This window comes from Schistocerca serialis, chromosome 7 (genome assembly GCF_023864345.2).
Source record: "Schistocerca serialis cubense isolate TAMUIC-IGC-003099 chromosome 7, iqSchSeri2.2, whole genome shotgun sequence".
NCBI classification, from domain to species: Eukaryota; Metazoa; Arthropoda; class Insecta; order Orthoptera; family Acrididae; genus Schistocerca; species Schistocerca serialis.
Window position 1 is genome coordinate 53528727 of NC_064644.1, and position 14030 is coordinate 53542756.

At 41.2% G+C, this 14030-nt stretch overlaps 1 protein-coding gene across 2 annotated transcripts in view; it reads left to right on the plus strand.

The window, feature by feature from the left end:
- Positions 1 to 14030, plus strand: part of LOC126412363 (carbonic anhydrase-related protein 10-like) — a 407758-nt gene that overhangs the window by 284696 nt on the left and 109032 nt on the right. The gene's annotated exons all lie outside the window — the stretch shown is intronic.

Below are 14030 nucleotides of genomic sequence, written 5' to 3' on the forward strand. Positions count from 1 at the left end.
TAGACTTCGCTTTAGGATTCATTTAAGAAAGACGTTTACCTTTCCGTGGCAGTATCCTTATTTTAAGTTAATTTGTTGGTAATTTAGGTAATTCCTCAGTGATTGGTCCTGTGCATCCCAGAGGTATTCTCCTACCACAACTGGCACCCCACAGCCGGCCGGTGTGGCCGTGCGGTTCTAGGCGCTACAGTCAGGAACCGCGAGACCGCTGCGGTCGCAGGTTCGAATCCTACCTCGGGCATGGATGCGTGTGATGTCCTTAGGTTAGTTAGGTTTAAGTAGTTCTAAGTTCTAGGGGACTGATGACCTCTGCAGTTGAGTCCCATAGTGCTCAGCGCCATTTGAATCATTTGACACCCCACAAGACCTCTCCTCGAAAGATTTCCGCTGCATGATAGAATGCATATTTCCAGAAATGAGTGGTTTGTATTCGGTCTTGCCAAGGCAACAATCAACAATTCCCATCATGTAGCCCTAACAGCCTGATTCAGTGAGGCCATTGTATTGGAGTGGCTCTGCTCTTTCTTTCTGCAGTCTCGTTGTTATTATGATGTTTGTTCCTCGGCTACTTCGGCGGTGTAACAAGCCCTTGGCGGCAGTTTTTGTCACATCCGCGGGTAGTTCTTAATAAAAATGTTACTGGTCGGCTCTAGTCTAGCCTGCTTCAATGGCTTCTTGCATTAACTGTGGCAGGTATCATTATTTTATTCAATAATGACAAAATAGTGGTGGCGCTGCAGCGATATTATTCAGCTCAAATGCCACGTCAAGGGAAGTACTTAAAAAACAGACTGTCAAAGTGAACATGTATTTTTTTGAGTCATCAGTCTTACAACTGGTTTCATGCAGCCCGCCACGAATTCCTCTCCTGTGTCAAACGTATCATCTCAGAGGATTACTTGCAACCGCGGTCCTCAATTATTAGCTGGATGTATTCCAATGTCTCTCTTCCTCTACAGCTCCCTCTAGTAACGTGGACCTTATTCCTTGATATGTCAGCAGGTGTCGTTTCATCCTAACTCTTCATTTTGTCAGTGTTCTTCATATATTCCTTACCTCGTCGATGAGAACTTTCTCATTACTTATCAGTACACCTAATTATCAACTTCCCTCTGTAGCACCACATATGCAATGCTTCTTTTCACCTCTGTTCCGGTTTTCACACAGACTATGTCTCACTACCATACAATGATGCGCTCCAAACGTACATTCTCAGAAACTTCTTCCTCAAATTAAGACCTTAGTTTGATACTAGTAGACTTATCTTGGCCAGGAATACCCTTTTTGCGAATGCACTCCCGCAGACGCTTTTTAGCGCCTCCTTCATCCGCCGTCGTGGGCTTTTTGCTGCCTTGGTAGCATAATACCTTAACTTCAGCTACTTTGTGATCGCGAGATTCTCACTCTTCTCATTTCTGCTACTTCTCATTACATTTGCCTTCCTTCGATTACTGACCATCCACATTCTGGACTAATTAGACTGTTCATTCCGTTCAACAGATTCTGTAATCATTCTTCACTTCCACTGAGGATAGTAATGTCATCAGCGGATCTTAATAGCGATGCCCTTTCACCTTGGATTTTAATCCCACTCTTGAATCTTTCCTGTATGTGTGTCATTTCTTCTTCGACGTTTAAATTGAACAGTAGAGGCGAAAGAGTATAGCCATATTCAATCTCTTTTTAAACTATGCAATTCTTTCTTGGCCTTACACTCTTACTGTCCCCTCTTGGTTCATGTACATATTGTTGTATTTCCGGTCTTTCTCTAGCGCTTTCCCTATTTTTGTCAGAGTGTCGAACATCTTGGAACAGTTTACATTTTCTAAGGCTTTTTTGAGGTCGACGAAACCTGTCTACGTATCTTCATTTTGGTTCAGAGTTACCTTCGATGTCAACCGCAACGTCAGAACTGCCACTCTGATGTCGTTACCTTCGCTGATGCCAAAGTGACTGTCAAATAACAGATCCTCAATTTTATTTTTCAGTCATCTGTATATTACACTTGTCAGCAGCTTGGGTGCATGAGCTGTTACACTGACTGTATGATCATTCTCGCACTCGTCGCCTACTGCAATCTTGCGAATTTTGTGAACAGAAAAAACGTGGGTAACTATTATGTTGCCACTTCCCCCAAAGAGTTTACAAATTCCTATGGAACGTTAGCTATTCTTCTGTCTTATTTGATTTTAAGTCTTCCAAGGCTCTTCTAAATGCTTTTCCTGATACTGGAGCCCCCGTCTCTTCTCTATCGATTTCTGCTTCTTTTTCTATCACATTCCCAGGCACGTCGTACCCCTCATAGAGGCCTCAATACACTCTTTACACCTATCCGCTCTGTCAACCGCAATTAACAGTGGAAATCTCATTTCACAATTAGTGTTACAATACTTGCTTTTAATTTCACCGAACTTCCTAGCGTCATTTCTTTTTCAGTTACTTCACATTTTTCACGTAGCTGTTTCGCCTTAGGTTCCCTGCACTTCCATTGTATTTCATTCCTATGTGATTTGTACTTCTGTAGTCCTGAATTACGCTCATCATTTTTGTACTTCCTTCTTTTATCGATCAAGTGAAGCAATTGATGTGTTAATCATGGTTCCGTCGCAGTTGTCTTCCTTGTACCTACTTTTTTTTCTCTCCAACCTCCAAGGTAAACCTTTTCAGAGATGTCCATTCCATTTGAAACAGAACGGCCTACTGAGCTGTTCTTTATAGCAGTATCTATGGCCTTAGAGAACTTCAAGCGTATCTCTTCATTCCATAGCCCCTTCCGTATCTCGCTTTCCTGAACTTTAATTCTTCCTAACTAGCCTCTTATATTTCAGCCTAATCTGAATCTACATCTGCCCTTGGGTATGCGTTACAATCCAATACCTTATTTCCGAACCTCTGCCTGACATGATGTAATTTAACTGAAATCTTCCTGTATCTTTTGCCTTTTCCAAGTATAATTCTTTCTCTTGAGATTCTTGAAAAGAATATTTGCTATTACCATCTGAAATTTGTAGCAGGATTCAATTAGTCATTCTCCTCGCTCATTCCTACTACCAAGTCCATTTTATCCAGTGACCTTGTCTTCTATTCCTTCCCTTACAAACGCATTCCAGTCCTCCATAACTATCAGTTTTTCGTCTCCCTTTATATATTGAATTACTCATTGCATATCCTCATATACTTCCACTATCTCTTCATCTTCTGCTTGCGACGTCGGCATGAATACGTGAATTATTGTTGATGGTGTTGGTTTCCTGTTGATTCGGATTTGAATAAACCTATCAATGAACTTTTCACAGTAACCTACTCTCTGCCCCACCGTCCCATTCAAATGGATCGTGCTCCCGATGTATCGTTTTTTGCTGCTGTTGATATTACCCTATTCTCGTCTGGTCAGAAATCCTGGACTTCTTTCCCTCTCACTTCACAGACGCCGACTATATCTAGACTGCTTTTTCATTTTCAGATTTTCTAGATACCCTACCACACCCCGACTCGTTGAATGTTATCGTTCCGTTGGTGTCTCAATCTTTTTGTGATGGTCACCTCCCGTTTGGGAGTTCCCTCCCGGAGATCATATTGGGGGACTAGTGTTTTGCCAATAGAGAGATCATGATGACACCTTTTCAATGACAGAACACTTGTCCTGTGCTGTGGATACACGTTATGTATCTTTAATCCAGTAGTTTCCATTGCATTCTGTATCCTCATGCCGTTGATCATTGTTGATATTTGTACATACACGCTGGTAAACGCTGGATTCCATTTTTCGTAGTCTTGTATTCGTTTGTTTATTTGCTTCTGTGACTCCAGCATGCTAGGTTCCTCACGTCCTCTTTTACATTGGATCACTGGAAGAATGAGCTCTTAAAAATGAAATTTTTCAGTATCAAGCAGTTTATCGGTATTACACTAAATACTAAGGAAGTACACCTATGAGCCAAAGCATTATGACCACCTGTTTACGCCTGCCGGTGTGGCCGTGCGGTTCTAGGCGGTTCAGTCTGGAACCGCGTGACCGCTACGGTCGCAGTTTCGAATCCTGCCTCGGGCATGGATGTGTGTGATGTCCTTAGGTTAGTTAGGTTTAAGTAGTTCTAAGTTCTAGGGCACTGATGTCCTCAGATGTTAAGTCCCATAGTGCTCAGAGACATTTGAACCGTCTGAACCACCTGTTTAACAGCGTGTTGGTCCACTTTTCATACACGGAACAGCAGCGTTTCTGCTTGTCGTGGATTCTACAAGTACTTGGTAGGTCCCCGGAAGTATGTGGCACCAGATACGTACTCACAGGTCACTAAATTCGCGCAAATTACGGGACGGTGGTATGCGGCCACGGAGCTGTTGCCCGACGTGCGTTCCGATGGGTGCAGATCAGGGGCATTTGCTGGCTAAGACATCAATGTGAATTCACTACCATGCTCCTCAAACTATTGCATCGCGGTCCTGGCCTTGTGTCGCTGAGAATTACCATGCTGGAAGACGTTATCGCAATCAGAGAAGACTTCAATCATGAAGGGATGCAGGTAGACCGCAAAAGTGTTTACGGAGTTCGCTGCTATGATGTTGTTTTCCAGTACAGCACAGGTCATATAGAGGCCCAAATCAACCTACCCCATAGCATAAGTCTGCTCTCACGGGCCTGAATCTACGGCGCGGTGCAAGTTTCAAGTGGCCTTTCATCTGGATGACGGCGTGAAAGGGCCCAGCCATCGATCTTGCATAACAAGTAATGTGATTCATTCGACATGCGGCACGTTTATATTGATCTACGAAGAAAACTCAGTGATGCTGTGTCCACTGCAATAGTAACTGACGACGTCGTTGGGTCAACACAGGAACACGTGGAGGTCGTGTGATGTGGAACTCCATGTTAAACAATGGCCTCTGAACGATCTGCCCGAAACACCTGCGCCAGCATTGTACTCTGTTGTCGAATCGCCACAGATCTCTGCCTATCCTGGATTATACAGTGAGGGATACCCCAACCTCTACGTTTTGTGATGAAAAGTGGACGTCCAGTAACATACGGGCTGCACGCTTATCAACCATCCTTCAACCAATTTCCATAGACGCTCACTACAGTATTTCGCAGACAGCCGACCTCCGTCGCCGTTTCAGAATTCTCGTTTCCAGCTGCAGCGCCACAACAATGAACCCTTTGTCACAACTTCTTATATCAGTGGATTTCCGCATACGTGGCCCTTATCTTCGCTATAGTGACTGCCCATTAGGTTCTATTTCACCTAAATTCTTTTCTTACTGCGTCACTTGTCCACAAAACCAGCAGGAGGCATTCAACCTCCGGTGGGCACTGGACATAGTGTTTTAGCTCATCAGTGAATGAACTATGAGAACAGAAATTCAGTTTTAATACAAAAGAATGTATAGTAGAAATAGGATAACGAAAGGGGCTATCTTTGATTGCAGTATAGGTGTACTCGGCCATGCAAAATTACTATGAACTGTAAATACTGCATAAATGATGCAGAATATAGGTCTTCCATATTATATGAAGCTTTTTGTTATAATAACCTCTAAATCGCTAGTTGCATTAGAGCCAGTGGGGATAATCTGGAAGCTGGAAAAATCTTACCTTCAAAGTTATTCCACCAACACCTTTCAGATTCTGAAACTATAACAATGTGTTGTTTGCGCCACTGAAACAGATCTGTGAGCTTTCTATCAAAATGCCAGTAGTAGAGGCAATTTGTGTAAATTGTTAGGCAAACATTGCTATTACAATTGCTAGAATTTGACTAAAGATTATTCTCACGTACCTAAATGTAGCTGTCCGAGAACCATTAGTTTCTACAGGTAGTGTGATGGAGATTGGGTATCTTATAAAGCACTGCCAAAGCCGTTGACGAGAAGAAAATGTTGCAAAAGGTTATGAAAGGAACAGAGGACATTCAAACTCAGGTTTTTTGACAATAATGAAACGTTCAAGGTAACATTCGTTGCCCTGAATATTGAGGTTCTTGGCGATGATGAGTCGCAATCAGTCACGACATTCTTGGGAATAGAGGCAGCAACATCCTAAGTGTTGTGGGTTGGCAGGAGAGCCAACACCGTGTTATTAGAGGAAGCCGAAAGGCACACGTTTTAGCTCAGGCAGGCTGGCGTGAGGTCTGGAACAAGACAAGGAGATTAGAATTTAGAAAAACGGACGTAGCTGGTGGAATACTTAACTTTAATCCATTAATGATGAGCGTCGCTCTTGACGGTACATGATTACAGTATCAATACTAACTGGTACTGGCGCCTTGCTAGGTCGCAGCAAATGACGTAGCTGAAGGCTATGCTAACTATCGTCTCGGCAAATGAGAGCGTATTTTGTCAGTGAACCATCGCTAGCAAAGTCGGTTGTACAACTGGGGCGAGTGTTAGGAAGTCTCTCTAGACCTTCCGTGTGGCGGCGCTCGGTATGCAATCACTGATAGTGGCGACACGCGGGTCCGACGTATACTAACGGACCGCGGCCGATTTAAAGGCTACCACCTAGCAAGTGTGGTGTCTGGCGGTGACACCACACTAAGGACATCTTTAAGTTGTGAAAAAAAAGAAAGATTGGGTTTAATGTCCCATCGATGTCGAGGTTATTAGAGACGGAACACAAGCTCGGATGACGTCAAGGATGGGAAAGGAAATCTGGAATGCTCTTTCAAAGGAACCATCCTGCCATTTTTCTGGTGCGACCTAGGGAAATCACAGAAAACATAAATCTGTATAGCCGAAGTCAAGTCAAGTGTGCTAACCAATGGGCCACCTCACTCGATCAAAATGGTTCAAATGGCTCTAAGCACTACGGGACTTAACATCTGAGGTCATCAGTCCCCTAGAATTAGAATTACTTGAACCTAACTAACCTAAGGACATCACACACATCCATGCCCGAGGCAGGATTCGAACCTGCGACCGTAGCAGCAGCGCGGTTCCGGACTGAAGCATCTAGAACTGCTCTGCCACAGCGGCCAGCTCTCGCTCGATCGGTTGAGTTGCGCTCCACGTCTTATGCAAATGACTTTCTTATGTATAAGCACCGGAGCGGCTCCTAAAATATTTCGTTGTTCTGGCGCTAATCATCATTTGGTAGATTGTACTGTTTTATAGTAATGTATACCCCCTATAAATATTTTTGAAATATCTTATCTATCTGTTTAGTGCTGTGATGATAAGTGAACCTCGACTATATTACATTATCTAGTTGCGTAAGAAATTTAATCTGTAGGGTTATAAGGAACAGCAATTATAAATTTCAATCTATTCAATTTCTCTTTCATTTCATGTATTTTTATAACACTGACCCATCTGGACGACGTACTTAGGATTTTAGAAGATTATCCAACAGGTAATGTCAGCTACGAATTTATATTCTGGGTGATAGAAAGCTTAAATAACAAAATAGTATAATCGCGGCCTTTCAGAGTTTTGGATTGCATAAACTTGAACTTAATCTAAGGAAACGTGTCTTCATGGAGTTAAATATAAAAAATACATCGCAAATAACAAGGACAGATAGTATGTCACCAAGGAACTAAAATAGGAAGTGCGTCGCAAACGAACGCAATACTGTAGGAAGATCTTGGGTTCCGTCTACAACGAGGTAGTTAGAGACAGTCCAGCTTCCGATTAGGGAGTGCTTGTTAAGTAAATCTAGCGTCTCTTCTTCAAATGACCCATGTCGGCATTTGCCTTAAGCGAGGTCAGAATATCAGGGGAAACATAAATGTGTGTTCCGAGCAGCCATCCTGAAAGCGCATCATATGATCCTGAGATATCGTGGTGGATTCAAAAAAAGAATTTGTATTATTTGTGAAGCCCTTACATTAACGCCCCTGCGCTGGTCTCACAGGGATATTTTCGTGTTTACACGTCAGCAGTCTTCGGCACTGCATTAGGTATCCTAAAGGCAAATGCCTTCTCGATGCAACAACTCTCATCTGTTCTTAATTGTTCGTTTCAGAGCCACGTAATTATGACATTTTGCCATGTTCTCGAACTACTTCATCCTAGGCAGCACTTTTCCTTCATTTCCCGTCAAGAATATTGGCGACGAATGTGTAGCGTCTCATAACATATCAAATTAATTTTATTTTTCTGTTTTCCATTTATTTTAATAATCATCCCTCTTCGTTGACTTCTCTCAAGACTTCCAGTCACACCAACGTTTCTTCAGCTTCAAGTCGATTCTTTTTCAGTTTGCAGCTTTCACTTCCTTATAGAAGAGAACTCCAGTCAGGTGATTTTGGAAAGGATTTTCTAACACCTCAACAGAAGAGTTTGATACCCAAATTGTTATTCTTAACCATGTTGTTGTTGTTGTTGTTATGGTCTCCAGCAATAATTACTCTCAATCATAAATATCATATTTTGCCAATGCTGTTATTCTCTTCAGTGCCATTATCGTCTGCGAGTATACTACCAACACAACAAAACTATTCACCTGATCAATTCTTATCCAAAATACATCTATTTTAAAAGGCGGAAAAATTCGCTTGAGGCCTTCCTAAGAGGCAGTGTCCACTCCTCTCAATTCAATGTAAGCATTGACCAAATGTGTTTTAATTTCAAAGAAATGGTGTCAATGGCTATTGAGAGATATACACCAAATGAATTAATAACAGATTGTACTTATTCCTCATAGCACACTAAACAGGTCAGAACACTGTTGCAGAAGCAACGAAAACAGCATGCCCAATTTAAAAGAATGAGAAATCCTCAAGATTGGTGAAGTTTTACAGAAGCTCGAAATGTAACATAAACTTCAATGCGAGACGGTTTTTAATACTTTCCATAACGAGACTCTGTCTCTGAACCCGTTAGAAAATGCAAAGAGAGTCGGGCCGCGTGTGAAGTACACCTTTGGAAATACACAATAACTACCTTCACTGTATGATAAAAATTGTGGTGTTACTGATCCCGGTGCCATTAAAGCAGAGTTACTAAATACGCTTTTCCGAAATTCTTTCAAGAAAAAAGATGAAGTAAATATTCCAGAATTAGAACCAAGGCCAACTGCCAACATGAATAACTTAGAAGTAGGTATTCTCGGTGTAGAACAGCAAGACCCCAATCTTGATTGTATACCAGTCAGAAATAAAAATGGTTCAAATGGCTCTGAGCACTATGGGACTCAACTGCTGAGGTCATTAGTCCCCTAGAACTTAGAACTAGTTAAACCTAACTAACCTAAGGACATCACAAACATCCACGCCCGAGGCAGGATTCGAACCTGCGACCGTAGCGGTCGTGCGGTTCCGGACTGCAGCGCCTTTAACCGCACGGCCACTTCGGCCGGCAGTCAGAAATAAATTGTGTGCCTGTGGACTACCGTCGCAGTTGTGGGACTGGATTCTTGATTACCTGTCAGAAAGATCACACTTCTTAGTAACTGACGGAAAGTCATTGAATAAAACAGAAATAATATCTGGTGTTCCCGTAGGAAGTGTTATAGGTGCTCTGCTGTTCCTGACCCATAGAAACGATTTAGGAGACAATCTGAGTACCACTCGTAGGTTGTTTGCACATGATGCGGTCATTTATTGCCTTACAAAGTCACCAGATGATCAAAACAAATTGAAAAAAGATTTAGAAAAGACATCTGTATGGTGCAAAAACTAGCAGTTGAGTGTAAATAATGAAAAGTGTGAAGTAATCCACATGAGTTCCAAAACGAATTCGCTAAATTTCGGTTGCATCACAAAGCACATAAATCTTAAGGCTGTAAATTAAACTAAATAATCATGGATTACAATTACGGACAACTTAAGTTGGAACGGTCACATAGATAATGCTGTGGGTAAAGCAAATCAGAAACTAAATTTGCAGGCAAGGCACTGAGAAAATCAACAGATCTACTGAAGGGACTGGCTACACTACGGTTGCCGTTATCTTCTGGAGTATTATTTTACTTGGTTGGATCCATGGAGGATATCGAAATAGTTAGGTTTGTAATATCGCAAAGTAGGGGAGAGATACCCACGGATATGCGAAGTGTTTTGGGGTGGCAATGCACAAAACAGAGGTGTTTCCCGTTGCGGAAGGCCCTTCTTATGAATTTTCAACCACCAACTTTCTTCTCAGAGTGTGAAAATATTTTATTCGCGCCCATCTATATAGGGAGGTATGATCATCATAATAAGATAAGAGAAGGCGAGAGTGGAACGATAGAGCTTGAATTTGGTTCGATGAACCTTCTGCCATGGACTTAATTATGAACTGCAGTGTAACCCGGTAGATCTAAATATAGATTCAAATATGTCATCAACTTCTAAATTGGTTTTTACTTCGCCCATTTTCCCTACTATCATTATTTTTGTTTTTGTTTTGTTCATATTTAATTTCCATAGTTTGAGAATGTCTTACAGGACTTGTAACGTGTTGTTCATTTCTTTTTCGGAGTCTGGAGTTATCACGAAGCCACCAGCAATTCTAAAATAGCATATCCTTTCACTATTGGCTTTTGTTGATTTTAGTTTCTTCCTCATGATTTGAATAGCTTCCTCAACGAATCCATGAAATAAATAAGAGAAAGGGAACATTCCTCTCTAATTCCTTTACAATTCCTGACCCCTTCCTCTACCTGTTGATCTTAATTTTGAGCTTTGGTTCTCATACAGCTGATTAATCATTCATCTGTCCTTCCAGTCAAGATCTACCTTTTCAAGGGTGTAACAAGCAGATATCAGTTTGTCAAAACGTTTTTCTACGCTAATGAAGGTACGATAAGTTCTTCTGCCCATATTCTTCCTTCTCTCCAAAAGCACGTGAAAGTTCAAAATTACTCCTCTTTTATCTCTGTCTTCTCTGACTCCAAATTGCTTTTTAATAATATACTTATCTGTTTTGCCTTTTATCCTAATTTGAACTTTAGTAATGAATATTTTGGAGACATGTGATAACACTGACAGATTTCTGTAAGTGTTGCACTCAACGGCCTTTGCTATCTTAGCTAGGTTAATAACTCTGCATTGTACGAAGTCTTTCGTATGATTGCTGTTTCTTATAAGTTATAAATACTCTTAATAACTGGTCTTTCATATTGTTACCTAAATTTTTCAGAAATATTGTAGGGAATGTTATCAGCACCAGTTGATTTTCCCTCTTTGAGTCTCCGAACGGCATGTTAAAAATCGTGTCTCATGATTTGAGGGCGCAGCATAACTCATTGTTATCCTCGAAGTAATACTTTCGTTCTCGAAGCCCATATTATCGTACAGTTCTTTTCTGTATTTATTCCAATATCTCATCATTGTCTATCAGTACTATTTTCTCTTTACTTCCAACTGCTGCAAATCTCATTCCAGGTTTTTACTGAAGGGAATTGATTGCCTTATGAAATCGACCCTGTTTTCTCTTTTCCTAAATTTCTCCTAACTCCTCAGCAATCCTTTTAGTCCATTTCGCTTTTTTTTCTGAAGATGGCTGTGATGTTATTTTAATTCTTTTTTAGTCATCTGCATAGTTCTCCTTTCTGAGCTAATTCCTTTACTGAATTAGGTTTAGCATTTATCTTTCGTCTAAGTGTTTCTATGTTCCAATTTCCTTTTACCTAAAACCTTATTTGTTGCTTTAATTATCACCATCTTGGTTATTCTACTGCATTGTCTCAACATTTCCATTAGCTATTTTATTGGTTCTTTCATTAAAAGACGTTTCTATTGCTTCTATTTTTCAATCTTCCTAAGCTCAATTAATTTTTGACAGTTCTCTTGATACTCTGAACTATAATGCTGCACTTGGCTAACACAAGTGTGTGGAGACTATCTGCGTCATGACGTGGATAGCTCTGGCGTGGCTTTACCCGATTTCAATGCGCAGTAAGCACTGCAAACGTTATTTGACCTTTTCGCTCTTATTACAACTGTCACTCCACGCTTTCCTCTTTCCTCACCAGTACTATAAATTACTCTAAACTCATCACTGCAGAAATCTCCATTTCCCTCCCATCTTGTTCCATAATGATCTAATATATCCATCTCCCTGTTCCTCGTCTGGTCCTCCACTTTATTCAGTTTTAACGCTTTCGGTAGCATTCTTATATTCCCCGTTCCCGTGTTAATCACGGTTCTGAATTAATTTCGCGTGATGGTAACCTGAGAAGCCTTATCACCTCTCCTGGCAGATCTTGGCTTCCGTGGTCTTGATCAACAGTTAATTCGTCATTTATGTTAACTTCCATGGATGCGTTTTACATAGGATATCCTTCAGATCTTTAGTGGAGTAGTTTCACGTGGCCTTCCCCGTTCTATGCCGTTGAGCAAGATGCGTTCTTTAATCACCTTTAGAGGCGACTCCTCACCCCGAGAATAAAGGTGTCCTCAGATCACTCATTCACCCTCGAAGGCGGCTGTTGGCGACGTTGAGGGGATGTGAAGACATATTAATATTTTACTCTTTTAGTAGAACTGTTTTCTTAAGAGGAAATGTAATCTGAATATCAAGTGTGTTATTTATGATGAAAAAAAGACTCTTGTATTTGAAATACAAGGCCATAATGTATAATGCTTGAAGTAATCAGTTTAGTAACTAAGTTATCTTTGTAAATCAGTACCCGTATGCTACCTGCGGTCTGTTGAGACGCATAATATTAATGTATGTTTCTTTTAGGGAGACTAGTCGCTCCTTTTTGTGAAACATTGTACTATGTTTTTTCTTTTATTTTGTACCACTAATACCCTTGGTATGTTACCGACTGCTTTAACAGTGACAAAGTGTGTGAAACGTAGTGTATGAACAGAAATAACCGGCTTGTGCGATATCTGTTTAGCCGGCATTGGGTCCATCTCCCAGAGATAACTACGAATTGTAGTAGTTGCCTAGAACTTGCCTGTCATTATCGTTATGAAGTAAGATTGCCCATTGTGAATTATCTTGGTGGACTTAAGATGTTCCAAATTTTTACAGTGGCGAAAATAAGAATCCAACCCAGTCATTCCTAAAGAGTGATATCACTTGTCTCACTGTAACCTGATCTGTAGACTTTGTAAAAGGGGGACTTCAAAGAGCCACTCAAACCGACGGTCACTGCGTGTTGGAAATCAGATTTAAAATAATTACTGTTCAGTTGTAACCCTCTACAAGAGTCGTATCACAATATGTCGACCCTTAACTATCCTTCTCTCTGGTCAGAGAGTGTGAGTATTCCATTAAGCAGGAAAAATGTATCTCGATATCCCGATAAATGTAGATAAAATTATGAAAGCATCCAACGAATTTTTCATCCATTTCGGTAATAAGACCGTAAACAATAATTCTGTGTACGAACAATTATGACTTCAGAGCTTTGCAGAACATCGTATTTGCGAACATTAAAATTTATTGTTCAGTTGCAAGCTATTTCGTTCCAGTCATAAACGTATACGTTGTGAACCGTCCATACAACATGACATTAGACGTGTTGATACCAGTGGTTAACTTTCTGTTGCTTATAATTAAATGGACACCCTAGCTGCAAGCAGGCGTTGATATACTCCATTGGGGACATGTTGAAAATGTGTGCCCCGACCGGGACTCGAACCCGGAATCTCCTGCTTACATGGCAGACGCTCTATTTGCCATGTAAGCAGGAGATCCCGGATTCGAGTCCCGGTCGGGGCACACATTTTCAACATGTCCCCAATGGAGTATATCAACGCCTGCTTGCAGCTAGGGTGTCCATTTAATTATCATTTCATTTCTAGCAAAGCTGCATGGTCATCCGCGGTAACTGTTCTTTCGGGAACAGATACTACTGTCATATATACAGAAGGGACTTGCTATAGTACCAGGGGCGTTGAATAGGTAATGCAACACGTCTGTTTCTGAGATCAGCTTCAATTTATTCACAACACCACGTTATTCTACACTCTTTTGGTACAAAACACTACTTTTCAACACAATATCCTTTCAATGCGACGGCCTTAGGCCACCTCAACTAAGAGGGCCTGTATGCCTGCAGGGTACCACTGTGCTAGTCGACGTCGGGGCCGAACTATTCCCGCATCGATAACCTCTCCATCATCCACGTATTGCTTCTCGCGGAGTGCATC